The sequence below is a fragment of the Ambystoma mexicanum genome, chromosome 6q (genome assembly GCF_040938575.1).
Source record: "Ambystoma mexicanum isolate Mex_15411 chromosome 6q, UKY_AmexF1_1, whole genome shotgun sequence".
In the NCBI taxonomy this organism is placed as follows: domain Eukaryota; kingdom Metazoa; phylum Chordata; class Amphibia; order Caudata; family Ambystomatidae; genus Ambystoma; species Ambystoma mexicanum.
Genome location: NC_090937.1, coordinates 362917280 through 362933607, shown reverse-complemented (window position 1 = coordinate 362933607; position 16328 = coordinate 362917280).

The following is a 16328-nucleotide window of genomic DNA, read 5'->3' as shown; positions in this document are numbered from 1 at the left end:
TGCAGAGAGAGCCAACAATAGAGTGAATGGAGAAATGGAGGAATAGATAGTGTTTTGCACCGCAGACACAGAAGGCCAAGGCAGAGATATGATGTCCAATGTCACTTTGACACAGAACACGTAGTGACCAGAACACGAAACACGCATAACACAGACTGGCAGGCATTGCTATATGCTGACAGAGGAAGAGACATTCTTAGCTTAGAGAATGTAAGTAACCATGGAGAATGGGTGCATCATTGGATTAGTATAAGCAGAGGTGACGAGAGAGGAGAGCCCGTAGTTGCTGTTAGTTCTTGCTAGTTGTTGGTAGTTGCTGTTGGAGAATGGGGTTAGATACAGATGAAGTTCGTTTGAGTTAATTGCTGATGGAGTTTTGGATGGAGCTGCTTTCTGAGAATGAGGGAGAGATGTCTTGCAGAGCAGAATCCGATGGCTTTGGGGCAGAGCTTGGCAGAGCTTGGCAGAAGCAGTTTGAGTGACCAGATCTTGAGGGGCCTGCCACCACTGACTGGCTGATTGCAGAGTTGTGCATAAAGGAGAGACTTGATAAAGACAGAGCTGGAGAGGAGAGAGATGCACATGCAAAATGGGAAGTATGGTTCATTGCCTAGACCAACTGATTGATTACAACCAGTGGGGTGGCTTTGCTGATGGGTTTGGGGAAGACATGACATCTGAAGAGGAGGTGCCCGAGGCCAAATGAGTGGGACAGAATGGTGTGCCATGGAGGTTAGGGGGACGGGCATCCCTGTCCCCCCCCCTAGAATTATGCCCATGATTAGAACAGAAACTCACACAAAGAGCTTTGGGTTTGGGAGAAAGGGGAGATCAGACAGGGATTGTCTTAAGAGAGAGAGAGAGAGTGAAGTATGGTGTGGATTGGAGAGGTTTGATTCTGCATGAAGGAGAGTATTGTTGGATGCTTGATGCTTGCATTAGACTGCATTAGAATCACAGGCTTGCATCACAGGCTGGGATTAGAAACCTGAAAGGCTTATAGTTATTGCATGGTAGATTTGTACCAGAAGCATAAAAGGTGCAAATTTGATATTGGCTAGAGTTTAGAATTGTCTGCATCATGCTTTGCTGTGCACAAATAAATGTATTCCATTGTTATAATTGAATCGATTCATGTGTTTTCTTTGTGTCTTATGTTTTTGTGTCCATAGAAGTCAGATAGGTATATGTTATTAGGTGTAAGATAGGAGTAACACAGTGTACAAAGGCCCTACGATACAAGAGCAGGGGGGTATAGGGATCCACACCCCCCCTAGGAGATTGTCTAAGATTGTCTAAGACCAGTGCATGGTTGCCCAGGGGAGCAAGACGATGGTAGGGATTTGTTTTACAGACTAACAGGGCGAAGGGAAAGAGAACATATTAGACAATCCAAAACAGGAATTCGAACAACAGGAAGGGGAACAAAGAAAATGAGACAGGAAACAGAGTTAATAATAGGACAAACACACAATAGGAGTGAAGGATAGAAGCAGAACAAAGGAGATATTTGGAGACAGTAAAATAAAACACAGATCAACAGTAGGTGGGGAGAGATGGATATAGAAAAGCAGGACTAGAGAAGGGCAAGCCAATAACATACGAGACCGTGTAAGAAAGATAATCAAAAGGAATAGCAACCACAACCGAGAAAATGAAAAAACAGATATAGGCAGAGTAATGACATGAGAGAGCAAGAGGAGTTATATCAACTGATACAGCGAGATATAGGAGGGAAAAAGCAACAATAGAAATTATATGTTTTTTATAACGTGCTTAATGCCCAGAGTTTTCTAAGCGCAGACCCAGGGACCGAACCTGTGTTGCTCGTCTTGCTTCCAAGGCGAGCACGTTGCTCCTGAGCTATCATCCCGAGACTGAGATTGGAGAGGCAGAGTAACAGAGATGGGAGAGGCAGAGTGACAGAGAAACAGACCACAAAATGTGGCATTGCAACACTTGAGGGTGAGAGGCAGAGCGTCTGAAAGTGAGAGACAGGGGAAACAAGGTAGCAAAGGGAAGGCGTGATGGAGCAAAAACATGGAGTGGCTGTCAAGCAGGTAGTGCCAGGCAGCAACAGTAGGCACAAGAGGCAGAGAAGTGATACTGGTAGAGTGGGGGACTTGATTTATGAATCACTCGATGTAACTAGCTGGCATCTGTAGTAACTCTTAACAGAGTTTGTGCCCAAGTATCATGAAGATGAAGCTGAGTAGTATATATCTACAAGGTTCTTGTGTGGGGAAAATGTTTTCCACAGGTGCAATACACTATTTAGAACCACTTTGAAATACAGCTGTTTTGTCACTTATGTTTTTGAAACAAAGTTTTAATTTTACGCACAAATTGGATAGTTGTCAGACACTTTTTACTCTCTTGCGAAGGAGGAAAATAATTCTTTCTCTCTTGAAATGGGATTTACTCTCTAATTCAAAAAATTGGGAGTAAAATACTCTCACTGCAAAATCCTATCTGGAGAACTGCCCGCACCCTTTTGCTCCCGCTGGCTTCGGCCCTGTGGGAGACTGCTGATGGTTTTGTCGGTGGGGGGTGTGCCCCAAAACAAGTGCTCCTCTGAACAGGCAGGCGAGAGTCGAACTCCTGCACCCTTTTGCTTCTGCAGGCTAAATTATGTTCTCTCTTGACGGTCTGGAGTGGAAGTGCTCCTTCCTCCCCTGCGAATAAAGACCTAGGTGCTGCTGGTGCAGCCCCCAGAGCTCTGGACTCTACAGCAGGAACGCAAACAGTGTCAAAGTGACTCCTTAGAATTTAATGGTGTTCCCTGGTCATTTGCCTCCATATTTGGGTGGTATGTGTTCTAAGGTTAGCCCTTCAAAAAGGACCATGCCTAGCCCTGGTGTTGGGATATGTTAAACCCCCTTGAAACCAGTTCTGGTGATCTACTTGCTGCAAAGCAAACTCAGGATACCTATAAGGTGCACACTGTATTAGGTTTGGGTCCCTCCTAATGTACAGGGTGTCGCACCTGCCTCCTGGCTTGATGCCAGATGTCTTCATACATGTAAAATACGTTTCCACAGGCAATTCTCCAGGCAAAGCCACTCCCACAGTGAAATTGGTTTCAACATCCCTAACACCTCCTTCATGTAACCATCTGGTTACTTCTTGATGGCAATCTATAGGTATAGGAACATCAACATGTGGGTTTACCATTCTTGTATCTGTTAGCTGGATAGCTATTAAGATTACTTGCTTAAAAAAGACACTCTGCTCTTCACTAGAGTGTGTTTTTAAGACTTTTTAAATGAAATTCTTTGTATCGCCAAGCCTGGAGCAATCCCCTTAGCCCCTCTTCAGTAACTAAGTAGGGAGTATATTTTAGGGTGTAGGGTTGTTTAAGCAGTAGGTCCCATCAAGGTTGCCAAATACATGATTCTTAATCACCTCTACCTCACAGAGCCTTACCCCCAACCCAATGAGAGTGTGCTAGACCCCCACAGTAGCGGCTGTGGTAGGAATAGATGTAGAGAAAAGCATATGCCTATTACTATGCAATACCCGCCATTAGTGCCCGGCACGCGTGGCGCAAAGGGAATACAGCGTGGTGATTGGCTGATTTGCGAGCCATACCACATGTATTTCCTTGTACGCCGTGCGTGCCGGGTACTCTGTTCCCGGCGAGGGCCATGGCAGCCCCTCAGCCAATGAGGAGGCTCGAAATGGGGCAATCCCCGCTCCAAGCTTCCCCATGGCTGGAGGCTTCCTTTGTGTCCCGCCGGGGACTCAGGTAAGACTTTTTTTGTTTCCCTTTCCTCCCACCCCACCCCACTTACCTTCTATCCCGCGGTCTCCGGCGGGGGACGATGGAAACCTCCAGCAATGAGGAGACTTGGAGCAGGGCCATTCCCGCTCCAAGCCTCCACACGGCTGGAGGCTTCCATCGTCCCCCGCCGGAGTCCGCGGTACATTTTTAGTTTTTTCTTCCTTCTCCTTCCCCTCCCTTCCACCCTCCCAACCCCACTTACCTTCTTTTTTCTTCTGGTCTTGGGAGCGAACGCGCTAGAAACACTTCTGTTCCCAGCGCGTCCGCTCCCAATGGCCGCCATGGAAAAGGAAAACGGACTACGTTTTCCCTTTCCCGGCAGCCATTTTTTTCACCTTTTTTTTTCTGTTTTGAAACGGTCGATACAGAAAAAAATGCCATTAGTAGCCAGGTCTAACGGGCCTAGGTACTAATGGCAATAAGACCCTCAGCGGCGGGCCAATACCGCCCACGGTAATGCCCCTGGGGCTTCGTTAACTACGGCCCCGGGGGCATTACCTGGGGCGGTATTGGCCCGCCGCCTCGGGTCTTATTGCCACACTATGCATCAAAAGAGAGAGTAGGCAATATACCCCTGCGGTGGGTTAGCCACCCTCACCCATCCACACGTAACTGATTTACTAATGTCATGTAATTTTATTGAGGGTCTACTGTGCAAACCCCTGCCAACATTATCAAAAACATGCACCATACACAGTAAGAAAATATACAGTACTTTAAATAGATGCCACAAGCTTAATACATATGCACAAATGCTTCTAACTTGGTTCTCAATAAAGATCACTCAATGAACGTTCCCACACTCTCCTTTAAAGTGTAACGCTTTTATTGTGAGAAATAAGTAATTCAAAAGCATTGCCACTATTAATGTCACTACACTACACATAGCACACTCAATATGCAAAAGTTATAAATGAAAATACAGCTATCATTGTCTAGCCTATATATCTACTCAAGATTATTCAACCATTTCAAAAACTTTACAGCTCCTTCGAAGTAATTTACTACCTCATCAATTCTCAGTAAATAGCCTCATAAAAGTAACTGCCTGCTTAATCCCTCTCCTCTTTCCCAATGTGATATTAAAAATGGGTAAAACTGATTCTCGTTGTCACTACAGTCCTCTGAGAGTAGGGAGAAGAGAGACGAAGACTGGATTCTGGGAGCCTGGATGAAGGCTTGCAGTCTTTATAATCCAAGAACAATCCAGAAAATATCAAATCCAATTGGAAAAACCACCTATCAATACCATCATGGCCTCTTAGCAAAAAGCAGCAAAAAGGTAAAAATGCATTTAAAAGATTTAGTTTCAATTGGAGTTGACCATGATGCATACATAAGCCAAAAAGGAAAATAGTTCCATTGGTGGTGAGCAGATTGCCATAGGTAGGATTGCTTAATGTCAAATATAGTAATTCTCACAAGAATAAAAGCTTTCTGAGTCTCTGGAGCCCAAAAATGCAATTTCAAATGCTTCAAAATCCAAGCAGAAAAAAGGAGTGAAAATCAACCCTCCCCTCTCCATGGGCCATAATGGAGGGAGTAGTTCCAGCTTGCTTCTGGTCCTCCAGCTCTTAAAGTGTGAAGCGTTTTTTAACTCTGAAAGCCTGAAGCTTATTTTATCTCCAAGTCCTCAGCCAACAGTCTCCCTCACATCTGGCCTAGCCCGGGAGCTTTGTAGTCCATTGTAATCTTTTAGGACGTAGTTATTTAAGAAGCAAGCCCCTCGCAGGGGGCATTACCACTTCAGGTAATGCCTGGTGCCCATAGTTACAGACCCGAGTTAAGCAATAGTCTTAACGCAGGCCCCGGGGCATTACCTGAAGCCGTAATGCCCACCTTGTGAGGGCTTTATTGCTGTTAGTACCCCGGCCTGTAAGACTGGGGTACTAATAGTTTTTTTGCCGTTGCGAGACACCATCAGCATTTCACAACTGAAAGAAAGAAAAAGAAATTGCCACCACTGTAAGAAACTCATGGTGGCAACAGTAAAGAGAGACACAAATGATCACAGTTCAAGGGTGTTTATTAAACAGTAAATGAAGGGTGGAAAAATGCCTTACCTAAATCTAAGATGGGAGCAAGCTTCGAGCATCTAATGAAAATAAGGCAGTCCTCGTGGCGTTGTGTCAAAAATAAAAAAGCCTACACTAAAAAAATACTTTTGATAATTCCTTACAACTAATTACAGAAAGAGTGTGGGATAGGGTTTTTAATAAAGAAAGAAGTGTTCACAATTAATAAGTCAGGATGTGATTTTCAGTGGTCTCCCTTCCCCACATTTTTAGCACGGGACAAGGTGGGACTTCGGAACACCGCACACACTCAAGCCTTCTAAGCATGAGCCAACAGTTCCGTATCAGCTATCAGGTTCTTTGACGGTTAAGTCTCTTTTCAATAAAGGTCTCTTGCCTTCGAGGGCCTGACGTTCTCAACAAACACAAAGTTCTGCTCTTCAAATACTTTAGGTGATGACTTCACCCCTGTGTCCCCCTCTTCTGGGTGCAGACCCCTCACAAACCGTATTCAACAAATTAACAAGACAGTTCCTTTCTCAGTGAACTTTGGGTGGTGACTTGTCACCCCTAGATCTCCCTCGGCCGGGCTCAGACCCCAAATAACAAAGGGGACACTTCACTTCCCCTTGTTTTGCAATACTTCTGACTTTCACAAATCTTAATATCTTTTTAAACAGTTCCTCGGGTTTGCCCCTGGGTTGTCTGCTTACCTCTGCCGGGTTCCCTGTCGCCAACCTTTACAAACAGTTCATGCACTAATTTTCACCATGCAGGATTCACTTACCTTAGCTTTCACAATCATCTGACAGTGAAAGCCTTTCGACAGTACAAAGGATTTTACAAGACCCCTGTATGACCACTTTGACCTTTCTTCGCCTCTTCTCAAGGCATTCTGGTTACGGTAGTCTTTACTGTTGGATAATCGCCCACGGTATCTTTGCATGAGCTCTGTTGCTGGTTTTCACCCTTTCAATCAATGGTTCTTTCCCAGTTCAAATCAGCCATTTGCTACTTTTCGTTCAACACAGTTCGGTTTCTTATCGACTCACCTCTCGACTCACCGGCTGTGATGAACCGCTTGGATTTCCTTCTGTTTGGAGTCAAGGTTGGTACCAGAGAGACAAGTGTCTCTCCCTGGCTTGGTAATCAGCGGAGGAGGGGCTTGTGTACCGCTGACACCTTCTGCAACAAACGCTGGCTATTATTTGCTGTCTTAACTTTCCATCTGCAGAGGTTTCACAGGCCTTGATCGGAAAGGGCAAGGTTGCTTCTCTCCTTGTCACCATCTCAGTATGCACTGTCTTTCGCCTCCTTTTGAACTGCCATGCTGAGTTAGCTCTCATGTTGTGCGGTCTGCCTTGCTCTTCCTGTGCTCTTGTGCTCCATCTTTTATGCCTGTGGGGAAGGGAAAGGGCTGTCAGGAGTGTGTGATTCTAGTCAATTGTCTTTTGTGTTGTGCGAATGTGTTTGTGTCGGAAAAGGAGGGGCAGTGTTTTGGAATATCCTACATGGTAGAATGGGGAAAAGGTGTTGAAAGAAGAGGGATACCGCGTCTCATCCATCAGTGTCCAACTATCCAAGGAGCCCCCATCCAGGTGATCCTCCCTCACTGGTCCACCCATAGGAACTGGATCCAATAGCGATGGCCATGTCTTGGCCACTTGGATGACAGATCCCCCACGGGGTAGCTAAGGATACACCTTCAGGTTTCTTCCACCACAGAATGGGGAGAAGGGACTATACATAGCCTCTTCTCTCTTTCCATGGCAGCCATTGAAAAACAAACAAAAAAGTAAACAAAAAAATGGCCGTCATGGAACAGGGACAAGGGACTAGTCCCTCCTCCCTTTCCAGGGCGGCCATTGAGAACGAAAATCAAAACAAAGAAAATGGCCAACATGAAAAGGAGAGAGGGGACACGTAGTCCCTCCTCCCTTTCCATGTCGGTCAGTCGGAAGGAACCCAAGGGACGTGGCAGTAAGGGGAGCCTTGTCTGTCAGGTAAGGACTCGGCAAGGGCCAATCAGATAATTTGTAATAATCGATTGTCCCTCACCGGGTACTAATGTTCCAAAATAACTGTTTATCCTAGCACGAAGCCCAGACTTGCACAGTAGATGTTAAAATATTTTCATACTCACTGCATTAATACATTTCAATGCATTGTATTATTTGCATGCTATTGTGCGTAAAGAGTACATGGCTTGAGATAATGCTCAATCTCCTGCATGGCTTAGATACACAAAACACTGTCCCAATAGGATAACATTGGAGAAAAGTCCCTTTGTCTCCCTAATTCATTCCACTCACCTTTGGTCGTCGAACCTGGGTCGGGTATCATACCCCTGTTTTAGCCTTGGGTCTAGAAAAAAGGAAAACACTTACTTTTGGTAGAATTGTTGTAGAACTTTAAAACTATCACCAACACAAACCTATTGAATCCTAACTACAGAGACATCAATCTGTGGCTCCTGTGACTTTAGGGCACAAAGCTGCTTTCATCTTAGGGTTTGGAATTCTTAAGTTATGACAATGGGCCTCATTACAAGTTTGCCGGTCCGGTAACAGCGGTGCTGGTAAGCTACTGGCACCGTTGTTACCGGACCGGCAAACTACGAGTTCTGCGAGTGGGTGCCTTTTAGCCCGCCAGGTCTCGGACTGAAGGGCACCCGCTCACAGGTCTAGATGGATGCACCGGCACCATTCACGAATGGTGCATCCATCCTGCCGATTCCCATTGAATCCTATGGGACTCAAATGGGAATGGGCAGTCATATTTTTCGGTGCCTGGCAATGGGGAAATACCGGGTCAGCCGGGGCTGTAATGCCCCGGTATTTCCCCATTGCCAGGCGCCAGAAAAATGTGCAACTCCGGTGGCAGCCTGCCATTCTTAATGGCACGGCTACCACCAGGGTTGTAATGATCCCCATTGTCTTGTGATCTGGTTGTATCCATTACTGCATATATGTTACTTACCTGCTTTGCGGATTACGTTATTTATTTAATTATTGTACATTTATAAAGCACTTATACAACAAGAAATTATGTTTCAAAGTGCCCACAGGACAAGGGGAGGGAACATGGGAACAAAGGCAATGGAATACAATAATGAAAAGAATAGAGGCGGTCCTACTAGGCCTTGCGAGCATTTGGATCATGCAAGTGCCAAGGAGTAAGTTGCCGGGAGCCAGTAAGTACTTGTTAGAGTAAAGAGTGGTCACCTGCCAATAAAGTTCAATCCTGTGAGGGAGTACAGGCCAATGGGTGCCCAGGTGCAAGTGCTGGGAGCAGGAGCAGGAAGGGGGTGAAGGTGATTGGGAGGAAGGCCAGGACCCAGAAGGACACATAAGGGCCCAGGCCACCAATCTCAGCAACTGAGGGGTTTAGCATGGGAGGGGAAAGGAGGAGGTGAAGAGGAAAGTCTTGAGGCACTTCTGGAATTTGAGGAGATCCGTCTCAAGATGGAATGGAGGGGGAGGCTATTCCAGAGGTGGGAGCCAGCTGAGGAAAGAGATTGGTCTCCAGCTCTCTGCTTAGAGAAGCACTTGACATACAGAGAGTTGGAGCCAGAGGAATGCAGAGATCTGGAGGGAGAGTATTTGGTGAGAGCAAGTTGTAGATAGCGTGGGCCCTGGCCCCAGACAACTTTATGGATGATGCAGAGGGATTTGAATTTGATCCTTGCAGCAACAGGGAGCCAATGGAGAGATTTTAGGGATGAGGGATATGGCCCCTGCGCTTGAGGCCAACGATAAGTCCATCAGCCCTATTCTGGATAAGCTGGAAGGGGCGGAGAGTGGAAGAGGGTAGATTAAGGAGGATGCTTTTGCAGTAGTCCAGCCTAGAGAGTACCAGCGCTCTTAGAGACATTGGCTCACTATGAGTCCGGCGGTAGCCGTGCCGGTAAATACCGGCATGGCTTCGGCCGGAGCCATTTTCTTCTGGTGCCCGGCAATGGGGACCTACCGGGGCATTATAGCCCCAGCGGTCCCGGTAATTCCCTATTGCCTGGTGCCGGAAAAAATGACTCCCCATTCCCATTCGAGTCCCATTGGACTCAATGGGAATGGGGGGGCGGATGCACCACCACCATTCATGAAGGGTGCCGGTGTATCCGTCAAGGTCTGCGAGCGAGTGGTGTTCCGCCCAACAGGTCAGATCTGGCGGGTGGAAAGGCACCCACTCGCAGACCTCGGAGTGTACCGGTCCAGTTGCAACGCTGCTGGTAGCTTACTGGCACCATTGTTACCGGACCGGCACACTCGTAATGAGGCCATTGAGCTTCCGGGGAAAGGTGAGAAAAGGAAGGATGCATCTGAGGAGGTGGAGTTGGAAATGGGCCTTCTCGGCAAGGTCCATGATGTGAGGGAGGAAAGAGAGAGAGGAGTCAAAGATGACTCCAAGGTTTCTGGCTTCAGATGAAGTAGAGGGGGGGAGCCCATGAGGGTGGCGAGAGTGAAGGGAGGAAAGTGGGAGCAGGAGTCCTGATAGGAAGGATCTCAGTCTTGCTGGCATTAAGGCAGAGATCGTTAGAGGCGCACCATGACTAGATAGCAGATAGGCAGTCAGGAATGGTAGAGGAAGTAGCAAGAGGGTCAGAGGGAAGTTTGAAGAAGAGTTGGGTGTCATCTGCATAACATTGGATGTAGGGGTAGAAAGTGGAAATAAGGCGAGCAAGTGGAGCGAAATGGAGATAGAGGTGGGAGAGGAGAGCCCAAGATAGCGTGAGTGGACGGTTGGTGGGGAAGGAAGTCAGCCAGTCCAGTGCCCACTCGAGATACCAACAGTATCATGGTGCCGTTTTATGAGGATGGAGTGGTTGACCGTATCAAATGCAGAGGAGAGATCAAGTAGAATGAGAACAGCTGGAGAGTTAGAGCCCATCAATGCAAGCAGTACTTCGTGGGTGTTCAGGGGAGTCGTTTACATGCCTCTGGATGCTCAGAATCCAGATTGATGGTGGTGTAGGCAGCCTACCAGGTCAGTATGCTGGGTCAGTTGTGGGAGACCAGTTTCTCCAGGAATTTTCCAAGGAAGTGAGTGATAGAGGTGGGGCGATAATTAACCGTACATGAGGGGTTTCCTTAGAAGGGAGTGCACAAGGCAGTGTTACAAGGAAGAGGGGAAACACCCTGTAGCAAGAGAGTGATTGTATTAATCAGCAAGTGCAGGGGCAATGGAGCCAATATTGTCCTTAATAATACTGGGAGAACAGGGGTGGGGGTCCTGTTTGGAGGAGACCTTCATAGAGTGGACTACCCTAGAGACCTCATCCGATGTGATAGGAGAGAAGGAGGAGAGGAAGGCTGAGGGAGGATGGGAGACCAGGGGTGGCAGAGAGATAGCAGGGGTGAGGGGGGGAAAAGAGGGAGGAGAAGTGCACAGGGTGTCCTGAATTCTTGCAGTTACATCTGATGAACCTTTGATGCCTGTATATATTTGTGCGATAAAACTACCAGTTAGATTCATTTTCCAGTGTGTTCAAAAGGCCTATAATAAATAACTTTATTTGGATGCATGACTGTCTAAATTGAATTATTGTGTGGCATACTGTTTGAACACATTGAGTCCCCTGACCACACACACTCCTAAGAATACACCTTTACTGCTCTCCATTGCTACCTTGATTGGGTTTTGGCTAACCTCTCATAGTCAGGGGCCTCGTAAAATCTGTTCACCAGGCCAGATTCTAGAAATCCAGGTTAACAGTAATTCATTGCCATCAGGTCACATAGAACATTAGAAATGGCAATGGAGTTTTAATATGAAACCTGATTATTTGCAATAAAACATCACTGCTGTCAAGCATTGTTTTGGCCCTAGAAATGACTTGGTTAATACTATACTTTCTATGAGCAGTATCTTTCGGTACTAAGGGCAGTTATGCCAATAAGGATGAGTATAATATTAAACAGCCTTCCTAATGGCAATTTAAAGGAAAACGTTCTAAGCTGTTACAGAGCTTCTTATGAAAAAATGCCAAGCAGCGTGAAGCTTGATTTCTGGAAGGTTGCCATTTTAGCCTGAAGTGGCTGGTGTGTTTTTGACTGTGCACAGCAAAAGGTAACATTTATTAACCATTTGGATGGCAGGGATTTAGTTACTCAACTGTTTTAAAATGTATGCTGAATATGTTTTTACTGCAAAATGGTCTCATATAAGAATTGTCCTTTTTGTGGAATTTATCCAGAAACCGTTATACAGTTTATAATGTTTTGCCCATTATACAGAACATGGAACGCATAATATACACAATTCTAGCACTCGATCTTCTAAAAATAGAAGCATCCCAGAACTTAGCTTTGAATGTCATACTTTATCTCGAAGGAGCCTGTTTTTAAAAATTATTTGTATTGCAGTTTTAAGGTACAAAACAAAATAAGAGCAAGGCCCTCAACATGAACTAGCCTTTACATCGCATACGCAAGAATATGAAACTCCATGCGATTGTCCTGAGGCCTCTTTGATGGTCGTATTTAACACAGAGGAATGAAAATATAAACAATATAAGTCCGGATGGTGGGAGCTCCTTCACCGCTTGGGGAGCTGCGCATTCTTCAGGAAGAACAGATTGCTGAACATTGCATTACTTCATGCATGCTGCAAAATACGATATCAGCATGACCTCAGCCCCGCAATACGTCATCACCTGCAGGTCTTGCTGTCTCTTTACATATCTTTTGCTGCAATATCCCTTAAAACTCAGTTAGCCAATTTGATACATGTATTGTTATGTGAATACACCACCCCCTGGTTCTTCCATGAACCAACAATCAGAATGAAAATCTGTAAGATCCCGCCCCCAGCGCCATCAAGACCAAGCAGTTATCCCTCCTCACCTTTTTTGCCATCCTCCCATCAGACAAATATATGTTCTGTAATCAAAGGCCCACATAAAAGCCTAAATAGGTTGAATAAATTAGAGGATACAATTCCTGAACGATAACATAATAATTGCTTGAACTCATATCCGATCAGTCGATCACACCTTCTGTATATTCGTTTAGGCTTTTTTGGGGTTTGATTTCAATAGCTCTTCAGCTTTCTTGGCATACCAAGCACATATTCTTTAATTTTCCAAGTAACCCTTAATTTAGCAGGTTTCAGTAGCCCCACTTTCACCCCTCGAACAAAAAAGGGTTTCTTAAGAACAACAAGTTTCCTTCATTTCCTCTCAGTCGCAGATTTTCCTTGGTATTGCCCCAGCATGTATCAAAAATGCTGAATGCATGTTTTGTGCGCATTCAGCATAGTTGATAAGGTCGAATCCCAAAATGCCAAACTAGGTGAGCGGCGGTGTCCCACAGTCCCCTAGTTCAGTATTATGGGCTGTGGGGTGTCCCCTGCATACAATAGAGGAACAGTGGGGGACAACAAACAAAAATCCGAAAAGCTCGAATTACAAAATGCAAGCAAGTGGTCACTGCCATGTTGTAATTCGAGCTTTTCGGATTCGGTCTTTTAACATATCTTTTTTTTTTTGTTTTTATTATTTGTATTTAATCAAAAAGATTTTTACAAAATGACATTTTGCCATAAAATTCACATAAAGCGGATGGTCTCACTAAAATGTGCCCTTGTCACGGGCTATGTCCGTGGCAGATTTACTGATTCCAATATTTTGTACGTAGCTATCTGCCATTTTGTCTTGTCTCCTCCCATTAAACGAGCCCAACAAGTATCTTCGTCAGCTATAATAAAGTCTGAAAAAATATGTCTTATGTAATGACTTCTTACTTGTTGGTTTGCGGCACATTTTAGAAGTAAATGTCGTATCGACTCTATTTCTTGTACATTGCAAAAACGACAGAAATTAGATGCGGCTTTGCCTCTTATTGCCAAGATCTCGTTTGTAGGCAGAAGGTTGAGGTGAGCACATAACAACATGTCTCTCCCCTTCCTGCAAGGGAATTTTTTGATGTATTCTTGTAATTCATTTAATCTTTTAACATTTGGCGGCAGGTGTGCAGTTAATTTATTTTTTCCTGCGATTTCCAAAGTTAATATCCAATCATATTTTCGTAATTTTTTGAGGACTTTTTTCGGATTGGTGATTAGTGTATCTTCGTTATCCTGTAATTGTTCCGAACACTCGGATGTTATCTTTTTTCCATTTCATTAGGCTTCTGGTAGTTGCTCGTTCAATTTCCTGATTTATCAAATTAGAAATTGATGGAGGCTCCGCAATCCGGCATTTCCTGTAAAGCATCAATTTCGCCTGTTCCACGGAGCTTTTAAGGGACGGCAAACTAAGCTCTTTACGAATTGAAGCACCAGATGTTGAGTTAGGCAACGTGAGGACTTTCCTCCAAAACTCTGCCTCCATTTTGGTCCAGATATCCAATGGCAAGTTTATCATGGCGTCACCTCCATATGATAGTGTTGGCATCACCTTTTTCTTGTAAAATTCTCGCACTGGCATTAGCGAGTATCTGCCAAACCTTCTATCTATGGCCCTGGCTTGGGCTGCCATTTTGCTTACTTTCACTATTAATGATGTTTGCTTAGCTTTATCTTGTTTTGTGCTGTCTAATGTGACTCCTAGATATTTGAAGTCAAAAACTGTTTCAATCGGCTTGCCCTCAAGATTTAAGCGTGTTCCTTTTCTTTTTCTGGTCGACGTCTTGAATCTCAGCAGTTTTGTTTTTTTAACGTTAATTTCCAGCATATTTTCTTGCATATAACTCTGCAAACTTGCCATTTGTCTCTGTAATCCCACGGGAGTGTAGTCCAAAAGGACTAGATCGTCCGCCTAAAGGAGCCTCGTTATAGGCGTTTTGCAGAGTTTTGGTGGAAAAGATCGTATTGCTGTATCTGAGCCATTTATGTCGCCAATGAATGCCAAGAACAAGGCCGGGGCCAATGGGCACCCCTGTTTCACACCTCTTGCTGTTGATATCGGGTTTGATAGTAATCCGTTTTGGTCTAAACGGATCCGCATGTTGGTGTTAATTGGATTTAGCAGGGTAGCTGGTCAATCCCACGCCTCCAGTTTTGACCAGAGCCTGGACCTGTCTATGCGATCAAAGGCCTGGGTAAGGTCGATGAATGCAACAAAAATGTTTGGACCACCTTCCAGAACTTTGTTTTTCAGCACGGACAGGAGTAGAATGTTGGCCGTCGTACCCATATTTTTCTTAAATCCCGTTTGAAACGGGTCTTCACATGGAGCATTTGCTGCCCATAGCTTAAAGTGATCTAACAACATTGATCCAAACACTTTCCCTATGACATCAAGCAACGCGATTGGTCTATAATTCGCTAGGTCCTTTTTATCACCTTTTTTGAAAATTGGTACCACTGTTGCTGATTACCAGGACGGCGGTATGGTTCTCAAATCCGAGCATTTTCTGAAGATTTTACTCAGTAAACTTGCCCACTCTTCAGGGTTTGCTTTTAAATCCACGTTAGTGACCCCATCGGGCCCTGGGGCTCTTGAGTTCTTTAAACTTAAGATCTTTAGTCGGATCTCCTCACGATCATCCACTTTTAGCCATTGGCCAGGCTCACCTCCAAAAGGTTTGGTAGTGGGTTTCGTTGGAGCCAAATACATTGTTTCGAAGTGTTTTACCCATATAACTTCACCAACCTCACTTATTAAGGATTTTTCTTGTACATCCATCGTGGCTCTCAAAGTGCTCCAGAATTCCCTTGTGTTTCTCCCACCTCTAATTTTTAAGATGTTTTCTGAGTCTTGTTGATAGAGTTTTAACCTGTGTCCTCTTACCCAGGATTTGTAGTGTTTTGCTGCAGCCACTGCTTCTTCGTATGCCGCAGGTGTGTCTTTTGTTTTTGCTCTACGTTGAATTTTTCGAAGGATACAGCGTTTCTCCACCAGAGATTTATCAAACACATGTTTTGGTGGATTTCCGCCGAACTTTTTTACAAATGCAGTTTTTTTGTACTTCGTTAGAAGCGGGATATAGTTTGTTTTATTCGCATCCGCTATCTCCGTCATGGAATTAAATCTGTTCTCTATTTCCATGATGTGCTCCTTTGATAGTTTTAGACGATTTCCTTGTCCATTGATTACAATATTGGCTTCCATGTGGTCGTTCGAGGGGCTTGATGCCTCCCAAGCGGTTGAGAGCGGATTGTGGTCACTGGCACTTGTTCTTATTATTCCAAAATCTTTTGTTATGGCCAAAATCGGTTCTGTAACAAACATGTAGTCTATTGTTGCCTTTGAATTGTTTCTTTCCCATGATGGCAGACGCTTTGGGTCTGGGAAGGCTTCATGTAAATTGTGTAAATTTCTCGAAACCATCAGACGGGTCCATAGTTCTCCACGCTGTTCTCCCGGTGATCTATTTACTTGTCTTTTTCCAGTCCCTGGGATTGCGGAGCAGATTGCATTTAAGTCCCCACAGATCAAGAAGTGTTTTACTAAGTGACCTGCCAAGGCTTCATCCATTGCTTCTTCAACTTTTTCCAGGAAGGTAGTTGTTTCTGTGGCCGCTGGATTCCAATAGACATTTGCTATTATTAATGGTGTTTTTCCATAACCCTCCTTGTTATTTACCTTG